At 43.0% G+C, this 13,464-nt stretch overlaps 1 protein-coding gene and 1 pseudogene across 2 annotated transcripts in view; one reads left to right on the forward strand and one right to left on the reverse strand.

Moving 5' to 3' along the window:
* The window catches only part of ABL1 (ABL proto-oncogene 1, non-receptor tyrosine kinase), a 134,799-nt gene that overhangs the window by 90,465 nt on the left and 30,870 nt on the right, over positions 1–13,464 (reverse strand). The gene's annotated exons all lie outside the window — the stretch shown is intronic.
* LOC309801705 (S-adenosylmethionine decarboxylase proenzyme-like) overlaps positions 1–13,464 on the forward strand; it is a 34,597-nt pseudogene that overhangs the window by 15,965 nt on the left and 5,168 nt on the right. The window contains exons 2-3 of the transcript in view: positions 12,452–12,502; positions 12,792–12,964. The product of the transcript in view is annotated as an S-adenosylmethionine decarboxylase proenzyme-like (transcript). The remainder of the gene's footprint in view (positions 1–12,451; positions 12,503–12,791; positions 12,965–13,464) is intronic.

The raw sequence follows: 13,464 nt of genomic DNA on the forward strand, positions 1-13,464 counted from the left end.
CCAGAAGGCTCACTGTTTAGGGGACTAGAGGGAAAAAAAGCAATGCAGATTTGGATAGTTAAGGGAAAAATTCTATTGAGAATTCTCTAATCTCAAAGTAAGCCAAAATAATATACTTTTAGTACACACTATCAGATAATCATGCAGCTGGCAAATGTGCTAATATAAAAGACACTTGCAAGTAGGAACTTGGATAATCCCCTTGATGTTTGTTATAGTAAGATGTTATCTGCAATCCTATTAAGTAATATCGATTTAAAATTCTGGCTGAAATAGTATATATAAATATGGTCCATTGTTAAAGTTAAGTGAAGATTCTTCTCTGGTGATCCTTCTCCACTGAAAATCCCATTGCATGTCAACATGACTGAGGTCAAGAATGACCAGGGAAAACTATCCTGAGAAGTCCAAGTTGAGGAGTGTATGTATGTGTCTGTGCTGTTTGGGGGGGTGGGGGGAGGTGGGCAGGGCAAGTGAGCGGTAGACAATTATATCAATAGAGTCTCCCCAGACCAAGCACCCAACTAGATGTCCTATTTTAAAAGGTTAAATGACAAAAGTGAAGGAAAAAAAAAAAATTCCACATGGGTTTAAGGCCCACCGTTAAAGGAGGGTCACCTGAATTCATCTTACCATTACCAAATGAAGTCATAGGAAGAAAGTACTATGTCTTTAAATCCACAGCCATTTTTCATTCCAAGTTTCTGTTTGAGGCCATTACTGCTCCCTTGGGACTGTGTTGACTCACTACATCTTCAGAATGACGCAAGTGAGCTTCTCTGTACAACTTCAAAACAGACTGTGGATATACCCAGGCAAAGGCTGTCTTAGGAACCACGAGATCCATCAGGTACCCATTCACAGAACCGCAAGGACCGGGCAGGCGACAAGAATGCTCTGCGCCTCATCGCCAGTCTCATCGTAGTCCAAGCACTTTCCTCAACTGGTAAAAGAGCTTGACCATTTTTTCTAAATCTTTTCTTAACTTGCCCATCCTCTCTGGGACCTCACTTCCATCTTCACTGCCCATTTAGGGGCCAATCTGCTTTCTTGGACTTACTTGATCATGTGGTAAGAAAAGAATGGAAACAAGAAATCCACTTCAAACTTCTCCAGTGCTGGGTGTCTCACACATCTCCAGTTCCCTCCTCTAATTTTTTTTTAATCTGAAAAAAGAAAACTCATTGTGGGGACTGGGAGAGCAACTTAAATTAGCCATGCTCTCCTGCCCCATTATTAGAGATAACTGAAAGCTGGCTGTAACCCAATATTTCTTCCAGTGCTAATAGAGATGACACTGAATGGCTCACCTCATCTCCCAAATCAGTCCCCATCTGCATCCACCAACCATGGGCATAGTGGATAACGGAAAGGACTGGCAATGGCAGACCTCCACCCAGCCATTCCAAATGAAGAGCATCAGCCCATGGTATCAAATGCAACTTCACCGTATTTCAATTTTATCCTGACCAAGACATCAGCCACCTGAAAGTATCAAAAGTGTGACATTGTTTTAAACCCAAAGTAACTCCCCACAAAACAGATTACTCATATGATATACATGTTGTTGGTTGCTTAGCTGAGGCATTTCACTATCAAACGCACCACTTCAAACTCATTTCTCTATATAAATGTATAAGCTCCCCCTCTCCAAGCATAAAGGGATAAACAGTACAAGATCCTTTCGTGATTTACTGTTGGGGACTAAAGTCTTTAACGTACCTCGAGACTTTACAGACTTGGTTTCAGAGGCGAAATTGTACATTACGCCATAAATCAGCAAGCTCTAACATAAAGTAAAAAATGGCGGAGGGCCGCAAAGAGGCAGAGGAGGATGGAATTTTTATAGTAAACAACTTGGCCATTGTGAATAATGACTGTTACTAAAATGTGCTGCTGCTTTTCCAGTGTCTCTTTTTCCCTCTGTTGATCTTCGTTGCCATAACTACCATTTGAATCATCTTAACAACTGCATACACATCTCCAGAGCTGTTATTGCCACTCTGTCACTCCAGTTCAGCTTTCATTCACCTGGCAGCTGCTTAGACCAGAGGCTGTTATCACATCACACAGGGGGGCTGTTTTGTGAACAAGTAATTAGAAATTAATTCTCAGATTTTTAAAAAAAGTCATAGTTCTCAATATATGATAATATTTAAATCTCACTTAATCATAATTCTCAATTAACTAGAAAGTTTTTTCCTCCCAAATTGCCATAAACTTTTTTTTTTTAATTTTCAAGGAGAAAACGACAAATTTTCAAAATATAAGGAACTTAAAAAAAATTCTAAGCTCTGGATAATACCCTAGAGGTTAATATATATTTGGCTTCATGGCCTATGTTTTCTCTATCTGCAGTAATCCATAATCATCAAAGGTGTTAAACTAATGACTGGGTTTCTGGGGAAAGATGGTGGACTGAGCACATGTGCTTATCCCCTCTCCTGACTGTGATCCCTTTAAATTACAATAAAGGAATTTTTAAAACGTCTAAACCCACAACAGTGAAGAGAAAAGAAAGGGGGTTGTCATCATACAACAAATTTTGACACATTTTTTGGAATCTGAAAGTGGATGGGTGCACATTGCCTAGTGAAGCAGAGTGGAGGAAACCCCTGCTGAGGAGAGTCTTGAAAGAGTAGAGTGATAGAGGGAGCCCATGTGCCAGGAAAAGCTCCAAACATGAAGACTGCAGGTAGAATGCAGGTGGGAGTGAGACACAGGGGTGAAAACTGATGATTCTACATCTGTACATGAAATGGTCAACAGCCAAAACACACACTGACCCACCTCTGCACGCCCAGACATTGACCACTGGTAAGGAGGAATCTCCTCTAAAGAAATAAAAGGAGGGACTCCCCTGGTGGCGGAGTGGTTAAGAATCTGCCTGCCAACGCAAGGGACAGGGGTTCGACCCTGGTCCGAGAAGATCCCACATGCCGCGGAGCAACTAAGCCCGTGTGCCACAGCTATGAGCCTGTGCCCTAGAGCCCACGAGCCACAACTACTGAGCCCTCGCTCCTAGAGCCCGTGCTCCACAACAAGAGAAGCCACTGCAATGTGGAGCCCGCACACCACAACAAAGAGTAGCCCCTGCTCACACAACTAGGGAAAGCCCGTGCGCAGCAGTGAAGACCCAACGCAGCCAAAAATTAATTAATTAATTAATTAATAAAAAAAAAGAAATCAAAGTCTGGAAAACACTAAAACACATTGCAGCATGTTGGTGCCCCAATGTCATAGAAGCCATCTGAGAAGATTTCTTAATTCCCCTACTCGTTAATCCAGAAATGGAACCAGCCAAGCTACAATCCCACCCACATACATAGAACTCCCAATCAACCTTCCCATTCCCACTTTCTTAAATAGGAATAGACAACAAGGATCATCAGACTTTTAAGGAAAGCGTAGAACATCACAGAACAAGACCAAGACAAACAGATTAACCCTGAAGGAAACAGATAATTTTGGAAACTGGAGAAAATTTTTAAAAACACCAAAAAACAAAACCCCACAACTCCTCTAGTTTATATCCTCAGAGAGACTCATAAGGATTATATGCTCAGAAATCAAGAATGTCATGTTATGAGAAAGATTTTTAAAATTAATTTTAAAAAAACCTCTGGTAGTTAAAAATGTGACCGCCAAAATAAAAAATTTAAAAAATGAATGAAAAGTAGTCAAGGAAATTTCCCAAACAGCAAAGGAAAAAAGGCAAAGGTCCAGGAGGGCAAATACTAAATTAATACGAACAAAGAGCCCCTTCTAAGAAACGTGACCCTGTTTCATCGCTCTGTAGCTGTTGGCACTATCCCTGCAACTCTGCCCATCCCCTCCAGGGCTTTCTCCTGCATACCACCCTTGGCCACCAATGTGCCTGAAAATCAGTTACCAAAACTTCTTAATTTAGGTTAACTTAAAGCTCACTTGATTCAAATTTCACAGCGGACACCTAGAGCAGACTGACAGAGGACTCTCTGTTTAACTCCTTTATCTCAGAGTGACTTTATCGTTCAAGAGCTAGTCTCCTGGGCACTGCACAGACATTCTCTTTTGCATTGCAGACATTCTCCCTTTTGGGGTCATTTTCCCCTTTTTTTAAAGTATAAAAGTTCCTTTGTGAGTCTGTTGGAGGCAAAAGCTCAGTTTTTGTTTAACTGAAAATGTTATCATTCCCTCATTATTAAATTATATTTTAGCTGAGTTTAAAATTCTAGGTTGGCGATAATTTTCTCTCAGCACTTTAAGATACTATTCCTCTGTATTCTGGTTTCCATCGTTGCTGCAGAGAAGTTTCCTTGCAGTCAACAGCATTCCTTGGGAGGCAATCAGTTTCCCTTTGATTGCTTTAAGATCACCTTTATGTCTCTGGTGTTCTATTATACTCCAGTTTGTCTGGATAAGGTTTTTTTTTTTTTTTTTTTTAATTCTACTTGGGATTTACTCTGATTCCTAAATCTAAAGATTTCTGGTTTTCAATATTTTTTGGAAATTTTTAGCATAATTTCCTCAAATACTGCCTCTCCCCTATTACCTCTATCATCTTCTGCCTCACCATTTAAAAAAATTTATTTATTTATTTATTTTGGGCTGCGTCGGGTCTTAGTTTCAGCATGCGGGATCTTTTATTGTTGTGTGCGGGCTCTTCGTTGGGGTGTGAGGGCTTAGCTGCCCTGTGGCATGTGGGATCTTAGTGCCCCGACCAGGGATCGAACATGCGTCCCCTGCACTGGAATGCAGATTCTTAACCACTGGACCACCAGGGAAGTCTCTCATCATTTATTTTAAATCATTTCATTCTGTTCTGTTTCTTTAGATTTAATTTTCATAGTTTTCATCTTTGTCTTTCTATACTGCATTCTGTATAATTTCTTAAGCTTTATCCCCAATTTACAAAATCTCTCTTAGCTGTGTCTAACTCATCGTTTGACCCATCCATTAGGGTTTAATTTCACTGATTATATATCTCTGTTTTCAATTCTTCCAGATCTTTCTTCATAGGATTTTAGCCCTTACTTACTTTCTACTTCACATTTTACTTATTTAAATGTTTTTAAGCCATTATTTTATATTCTGAACCTGATAGTTCTAATATCTAAAGCTCCACTCTAGTTCTGCTTTTTTCTCTCTCTCTCATTCATAGTTGTTTATTTCCTTGTGTTTTTAAGTTTTGGATTATGAGCTCATGTTTGGCGAGGATTTATCTGTGGGAATCCTGGGCTAAGGCTGGATAAAGGCAGGAATATCCAAAAAGGTTATGTTATTGACTACTGCCAATATCTGGGAACTCTATCAACCTAGGATCTCTTTAAGACAATGTCTCTTCTTGGAAATACCCAGATTACATAGGTCAGGTAAATTCAAACAAAGTTCAAGAGAAGGCAGGCCTAGGGTAAAAACTACCTGAGGAGACTTTTTTCCCCCATTCAAAGTACAGGCCAAATCAGACAAGTTTAAAAAAAAAAATATCTGCCAATGGGCTTATTTTCTCATTCTACCATTTTGCTAGAGATATGGATAGCACTTCAAAAGTCCCAGCTTTATATGGTAGTCTCAGTTCCACCTCCATGTTTAACACAAGCCCAAGACTTTGTCTCCTGCGCCCAAATAGCCTTTAAAACCCAAGTCTCACAGACGTCCACCATATGACTGAACCAGTTCCACTCCTAGCTCCTTACCAAAGGGAAATAAAAGCATATGTCTGCACAAAGACTTGTTCACAAATGTTCTGGCAACTTTATCTGTAATAACCCCCAAATGGAAACAACCCAAATGCCCACCCACAGGTGAACAGATAAACAAAGTATGGTACATCCTGACAATGAAATAGTACTCAGCAATAAAAAGGAACAAACTATTGATACACACAACAACACAGATGAATCTCAAAATAATTAGGTCAGGCAGATAAGAGTATATAGTATATGACTGTACTGCCTAGAATTTTATACAGATGAAAACTAATGTATGGGGATAGAAAACAGCTAAGTGGTTGACTGGGGATGGAGGGGTGTAGGTGAGCAAAAGACTGCAGAAGGTCATAAACTTGATGACTTATAGTTTCATTATTTTAATTATGGTGATGATTTCATGGGTATACACACATGTCATAATTTATTAAATTGTACACTTTAAATATCTGCAGTTAACTGTATGTCAATGAACCTCAATAAAACTATCTGGGGGGAAAAAAAGCCTCTTGGTTACTGAAATCAGCAAATGACTCCATGACAGCTGTAGTTTGAGCTTGCACCTCAAACTTCCAGTTTGTCCTTTATTTTTTAGGCCATGAGGAGTTCCCCCTTTTCTTGCAAGTTCAGCTATTCATTAAAAAGATGTCATATATTTAGGCATCATGTCTAAGTGTTTTTATCAGGTGGATTTTCAGAACAGTTAATCTGTCATATCGCCAGCAAAAGTCTCCCTCATATCTGTGTTTGAAGGCAATGCTAAATTTCCCCAAAGTTCTGTCACATTGTCCCCATCTCATCCCAAATCCTTCAACAACAAAACCCCTTAGGCGAGCATACAGAGTTGGATCACAAGCTAATTCCTAAGGACCTTGTATTTTCCTTTCCTCAGACTCTTGTACAGGAAGGACATGCCCTCTGCCCGGAATCTGTGTCACTGTCCTGTACCCTTTACTCCTTTCAATAGTCAGATTTGGGGTGGGGTGAAATTCTACCTCCTTACTCCTGGCCTCTTCATATGCCCAAAAGCTCTCTCTCCTCATCTCCCCCCACCAAATACCACTCCCAAGTTTCTCCCTGACCATTCACCCTAGTGAAGAGCAGTCTCTCCTTCTCTCAACCACTGTAATTCTTCTTACCTATATTATTAATGTCAACAAAATAAGGCCTAGCATTTGAATTAAATGTTTGGGTGTTTCATCTTCTCAATTTGGTTCCTGAAAATCAGGACCATCTCTGAATCTCCCACAGCTCTATAGCACAATGCCTTGTGCTCATGTGAGCAAACAATAAATACCTGGCAAGTGAATCACTGAACACAGGCAGGAATGAAAATCCTGAAGGGAAAGTAGTATAATGGGAGATGGCTCTGAAAGGTGCAAAGGTCAACCAGCCTGACATTCTGATGTAAATGTCCTAAATCCAGACAGTCACAGCAAGAACTGCTTGGAAGCATCCATTTCAAATCTACAAGGCATGTACACTTTGCTTCAAGAGAATCACACCTAAAATGTTAAAACTGCACTCCCTACAGTAATTATCAGGCAGCTTTTTTTTAAAATTAATTTATTTATTTTTGGCTGTGTTGGGTCTTCGTTTCTGTGCGAGGGCTTTCTCTAGTTGCAGCGAGCAGGGGGCCATTCTTCATTGCTGTGCGGGGGCCTCTCACTGTCGTGGCCTCTCTTGTTTCGGAGAACAGGCTCCAGACGCGCAGGCTCAGTAGTTGTGGCTCACGGGCCCAGTTGCTCCGCGGCATGTGGGATCTTCCCAGACCAGGGCTCGAACCCGTGTCCCCTGCATCGGCAGGCAGATTCTCAACCACTGAGCCACCAGGGAAGCCCCCAGGCAGCATTTTTTAATACCAAATTTTGAAGGAGAAATATTGGTGATATTTTCTTTACAGATGTATTTTTTTCCTGCTAAGCACACAAGCTTCTGAGTGAAGATATCCACAACGTTTTGAAAAGTATAGCATTGGTTAATGTAACATGAATCTGTCACACTGTTTAAGAAAGAACAAATGCTCCTATATTCTGACATCTGCATAATTTCCTGAGCCAACAGAATGAAAGGATTCTATGTCCCTATTTGTCCCCCAAAACTCAAGGCACAAATGTATAGAACATAAACTGGCACTCTAGCTGCCTGTACTCAATTCCATGCCCAAACCTATAATGTTTTAAATTTCATTTTTTAAGGGAGTGCCACCATGTGGTGACTAACTTTAGTACACTTTTAACATAGATACCAATAGGATGTGTTATGTACTTGAAAACAGTAGGGGAAGGAACAAATTACCCAGGCCACGTTTTATAGGATATTTTATAACAGATTACTTTCACAATGATCAAACTTTAGAGTTAAAATATTAGAGTTAAGATATTATCTGCTCCTTTCAGGACGATTCAGATTGGGACCCTTATCTCATGTTAGTGAGACCCAGAGTCAATTAATCACCCACGGTACCAAAGCCTGCAACTGGGGCAGGGGTGAGATGGGGAAGGAATATCGCTAGGGGCTACCACCCTGGTCTCTTGCCTCTCTGTACTATCCCACAGCCCGGCTCTTCTATATAAAATGCAAGTTATTTGGCAACTTTAAATTTTTTATTTATTTAACAAACATGTATATAGCACTTACTATGTGCCTGCAACTGTTGTAAGCATTATACGTGTCGAATAAACAAAAAATTAAAGCCTCTAAATAATTTGTATTTAATGCAACTCTTCTCATCTGAGGATTCTGAAATAACAGCCTATGTTATAAAATCTCAACAATCTTCTAGGGTTTAAAAAAAAAAAAAAAAAAGGAGGCAAAATGGGTAGAAATAAAGCTAACAGCAAAAGCCAGAAGTCTGTTTGTGCTCCAAAAAGCTGGAGCACTGTCCTTCAACTGGTGACTGGATAAACAAGCAGCGGTACATCCACACAAGGGGATACCACTCGGAGATATAACAGGAGGAACTATGATAACGTGTAACATTGTGAATGACTTGCAGTGCACAATGGTAAGTGAAAGAAGCCAGACTCAAAAGGCCATATGCTGCATGATTCCATTATATGTCATCCTGTACATATAAGGACAGAAAACTGACTGTGGTTGCCAGGAGCTGAGGAGGGGTCGAGGAAGGACGACTATAAAGGAGCAGCACAAGGGAATTTAGGGGGTCATAGCACTGTTCTGTATCTGAATGAGGTGGTAATTTCACAGCTGTATGCATTGGTCAAAGTCCACAGAACTGTACACTAAAGAGTAAGTTTTATACTATATGGAAATTATAACTCAATAAACCTGACTATAAATAATAAGATAAAGTACAATAAAAGACTAGGTCCATAGTTTGGCTTTCCAAATTAAAGACTGGTTATGTTTTCAGAAGCTAAAGAAGTTACATTCCATAAAAGTTAAACAAAACCTGATTAGATTTTTTCTCTGTAAGTGACCTACTCTAATTAGACCTCTAGCCTTTATTAACTTTATAACTAGCCTTTATCATAGTTATAATTTATTGAGCTAACTATGTAACAAGTACTATTCTGTTTCTTTAGGTTTACTGCTTAATTTTCTATGTCAGTTACAGATGTATGTAAAATAAAGAGGGAAAAATGACCCCTCACCTCTCCACACCATACTCCGCCATCCAATCCACTCCCAAGAAATAACAGCTATCGATAGACTTTTTGTACAGACCCACAGTTTTCCCTGTAGTATGAATGGGATTGTAGTACACTTGCTTTTCTATTGGATGCTTTAAACATCTCTCCGTGGCAACCCACATAAAGCTACCTTCACCTCTTTAACAGCTGCAGAATGTTACACAGAACCCTGGTCACAATTTATTTAGCCATTCCCTAATGATGAATATTTAAGTTATTCCAAATGCTCTAAGTTAGGTTCCTCACAGAGGGTTTAATTCCCCCAACGACCCTGTAGAGTGGACCTGTTACAGATAAGTCCCCCGAGACTTGGAAAGATGCACTAATTCGTTCCTTCAACAAATACTACTCTGTGCCAGGAATACAACAGTGCACAGGGTCAGATACTCCTGGCCATCATGTAACTCACTACCTTTCTTTTTTTTTTTTTTTTTTTGGCGGTACGCGGGCCTCTCACTGTTGTGGCCTCTCCCATTGCGGAGCACAGGCTCCAGACGCGCAGGCTCAGCAGCCATGGCTCACGGGCCTATCCGCTCCGCGGCATGTGGGATCTTCCCGGACCGGGGCACGAACCCGAGTCCCCTGCATTGGCAGGTGGACTCTCAACCACTGAGCCACCAGGGAAGCCCCTCACTACCTTTCTTCTTCACTGGCTGTAACAGGCAACAACCCTCTCAACCCCCCTGACCATACAAGTCAGGGTTGATGAGAGGAGGGCTCTGGGGACCTGCGGAGGGACTCAGCCCGGACTGGGTGCAGAGTGACCACCGGGCAGGGCTTCCTGTTTCTGCTACTTGGTGCTGCCTCTCCTCCATCCCCATCAGATTAAGGACACACAGTGAGAGTCAACACTGGCTCTATCCTAGAGAGGCTTTGCTCTCGAAACGAAAGGAAGCGTAAGCTGCATGTTGCTACTAAATGCCAGTTCACACCAAGCCTCCGAGGAAGTTGTATACTCAGCAAATCATGAATTATTTCACATGTTCACAAATGTAGCCACCAAGTAAATCCTGCCACCAATCTTTCTATCAAGAAGGAAACTTCCCTGGTGATCCAGTGGATAAGACTCTGTGCTCCCAGTGCAGGGGGCCTGGGTTCAATCCCTGGTCAGGGAACTAGATCCCACATGCATGCCACAACTAAGAGTCCGCATGCCGCAACTAAAGATCCCACACGCTTCAACAAAGATTGAAGATCCTGAGTGCCACAGCTAAGACTCAGCGCAGCCTGCCTAGATAGGTAGGTAGATAGATAGATAGGTAGACAGGTATTAAATTTTTAAAAAAGGACATAAAAAGAGGAGATCGTAAGCTCTGACAGTTGTACACATGAATGAAATGTACAGGGAGAGCTCTCCCATTTTAAGAGATGCTACTTAAGAGAAAAGCAGCCACTCAGCTCCAGCAGACAGCTGCAAGTAAAAATGCAGGGGAGGGCTTCCCTGGTGGCGCAGTGGTTGAGAGTCCACCTGCCAATGCAGGGGACACGGGTTTGTGCCCCGGTCCGGGAAGATCCCACATGTCGCGGAGCGGCTGGGCCCGTGAGCCATGGCCACGGAGCCTGCGCGTCCGGAGCCTGTGCTCCGCAGCAGGAGAGGCCACAACAGTGAGAGGCCCGCGTACCGCAAAAAAAAAAAAAAAAATGCAGGGGATAAAAATCTCCCAGTTAAAAAAAAAGGATTATGGAATTTAAAAAATATACCTCAAAGTAGAAGAGCATCAGAACCTCCATGCACTCCACATACCCCACGTACCCATGTACCCACGTCCTAGTCTTCCTGGCTTCAACAAGCATCGACTCATAGCTCACCTTCTTTCACCTACACCCCCACCCACTCCTCCAGCCCAAATAGTTTTGAAGCCTATATCTAATATTATATAATTTATGGATTTCCACCACCCCAATTTTTATACTTTGTTTGAATTCAGATCTTAATAAGCTCCATATATTGTGTTATGTCTCCTTTAATCTATAGGTTCCACTTAATTTTTTTCTTCCAATTTACTCATTAATTAAACCAAGTCATTTGTTCCAGAGTTCCCCTCTGTCTAAATTTTGATGACTGAGCTTAACATGGTAGGAGCTATATTTTGATGTTTCCTTTCATGGGAGAACTTTGCTTGCTCAAATGCAGGTGACAGTTTCTGTTTAAAAGAGATGCCTTACTTCTGCGGGGGGTGGGGAGGAATGGGTGTATGTGTGCACTTTATTTTGGAAGGCGGTGCCGTGGCTGGTTTGAGGAATCAAATGTGTTTCTCATACAACCTGCAGCTCTTCCGGAACTAATATTTGGTATTTCCTCACGAGGTCAGACTCTCCAGGGCATTCTGAGGCCAGGTGCGCCTTCAGAAGAACAGGAGTGTGAAGGGATCCTCGGCATTCTAGTAAGAGTGCAAACAACTATATCCATAACTAAACAAGGTGATTTCAGATGGCATGAGCTGCGAAGAAATTAAAGGGGGAAAGCAGATAAAGAGCTGGTGCTGGCACGGGTACTCTGCCAGCATAGGTACTCTGGATTAGGTCATCAGGGGAGGTCTTTCCTAAAGGTGCCACATGATCAGCCTGCACCAGATCTGGTGTAACAGTACCCAGCAGAGGGCAGGGCAGGGCCTGGGGCGGGCACTAACAGAGAAGAGGATCCCAGTAAACAAAGGGAGTGACGGGAGGGGAAGTCCAAGAGGGAAACCAGGCCCAGACCACACAGGGCCAACAGGCTGTGGAGAGAAGTTGGGAATTCTATTCTGAGATGAGTACCCAATGGAGGCTACAAACTGGGTAGTGAAAAGGTCTGACATAAATGTCCGAGGAAAGGTCTCTCTGCTGGCAAGAGAGCAGACACAGATGGGAACAGGACCAGGCTGGAAGGCTGAGAAATTTTTCAGAACAGAGATGGCGGTGGTAAGGGGCCAGGGTGGTATTTATTTACTCTAGGATTTTTTCTAGGACTCCAGGGTTATTCTAAGATTTACTGTAGGATTCATTATTCTGGAGTGTTTGCTGCTGCATCCGATGTGGGAGGAGGAGTCAAGGATGACACCTACGGGGGTGGCAGGGTACCTGGGGGTATGATGCCATGATCACAGGCTGTCACCCTTTCCCCAGGTCCTAAGCCATCCAAAAAAGAACAGGACGACAATGTGAAGACCAGGTTTGGTGAGAACCCATTAATGCGAAAGAAAAAGCCCCTGAAAGACCTGCCCTTCCTCCTCATCATAATCATAGGGCACATTCTCATCTGCGCCCTAATGAGCCGCGTCCAACACAGCGACCCCGGCAGCCTACCTACTCGGCCCTACAATTTCCTATCAGAAGCCAATGTTGGCTGGGGCTGCCGTTCACAACGGGTTTTCCATTCTTTTCTCAGGGTCCTTCTCAGAAGTTTGTCTAGGATCATCCTTTCTCTCCCTGAGCCAACAGTAAGGCGTCTGTCCTGCCCGGCCAGACCCGCTTTCCATGCTGTGGTCACACGGCTTGCTCTGGTTATTCAGCCTGACCGTGAGCAAGTGGCGGGAGGCGCCGGGGGAGGCCAAGTGTGATCGGTATGTGCGGGTGGAATGCCACGGCCACGGCCGCATTCCTCAGAGCACACCAACGCACCGGAAGCCCCGGGCAGCCGTTTCTCCACAACCCTGGGAAACTTGTCGTGGGCGATGACCCGCACCCACTTGGTCTCCATGCTGCCAAATACAATCTGATGAATTTACCCAATTCTTTGCTTTATCTTTTCTCTCCTCGGGGAAGTGCTCAAAAGGAGACCAACACCCAGTCCTGTGACAGTCTCCTTACCTAACTCTGCTGACGAATGGTTTTTCCACCAAGCCGCCACATACAACAGATTTTTTTTTTTTTTTTTTTTTGCAGTACACGGGCCTCTCACTGTTGTGGCCTCTCCCGTTGCAGAGCACAGGCTCCGGACACGCAGGCTCTGCGGCCATGGCTCACGGGCCCAGCTGCTCCGCGGCACGTGGGATCTTCCCGGACCAGGGCACGAACCCGTGTTCCCTGCATCGGCAGGGGACTCTCAACCACTGCGCCACCAGGGAAGCCCTACAACTGATTTTTTGGTCAGTTTTTCCCAGGATTGGGAAAATGTGCCAGACTGTGATGCCCTATTG

Source organism: Mesoplodon mirus (assembly GCF_964341445.2).
Source record: "Mesoplodon mirus genome assembly, chromosome: 1".
NCBI classification, from domain to species: domain Eukaryota; kingdom Metazoa; phylum Chordata; class Mammalia; order Artiodactyla; family Ziphiidae; genus Mesoplodon; species Mesoplodon mirus.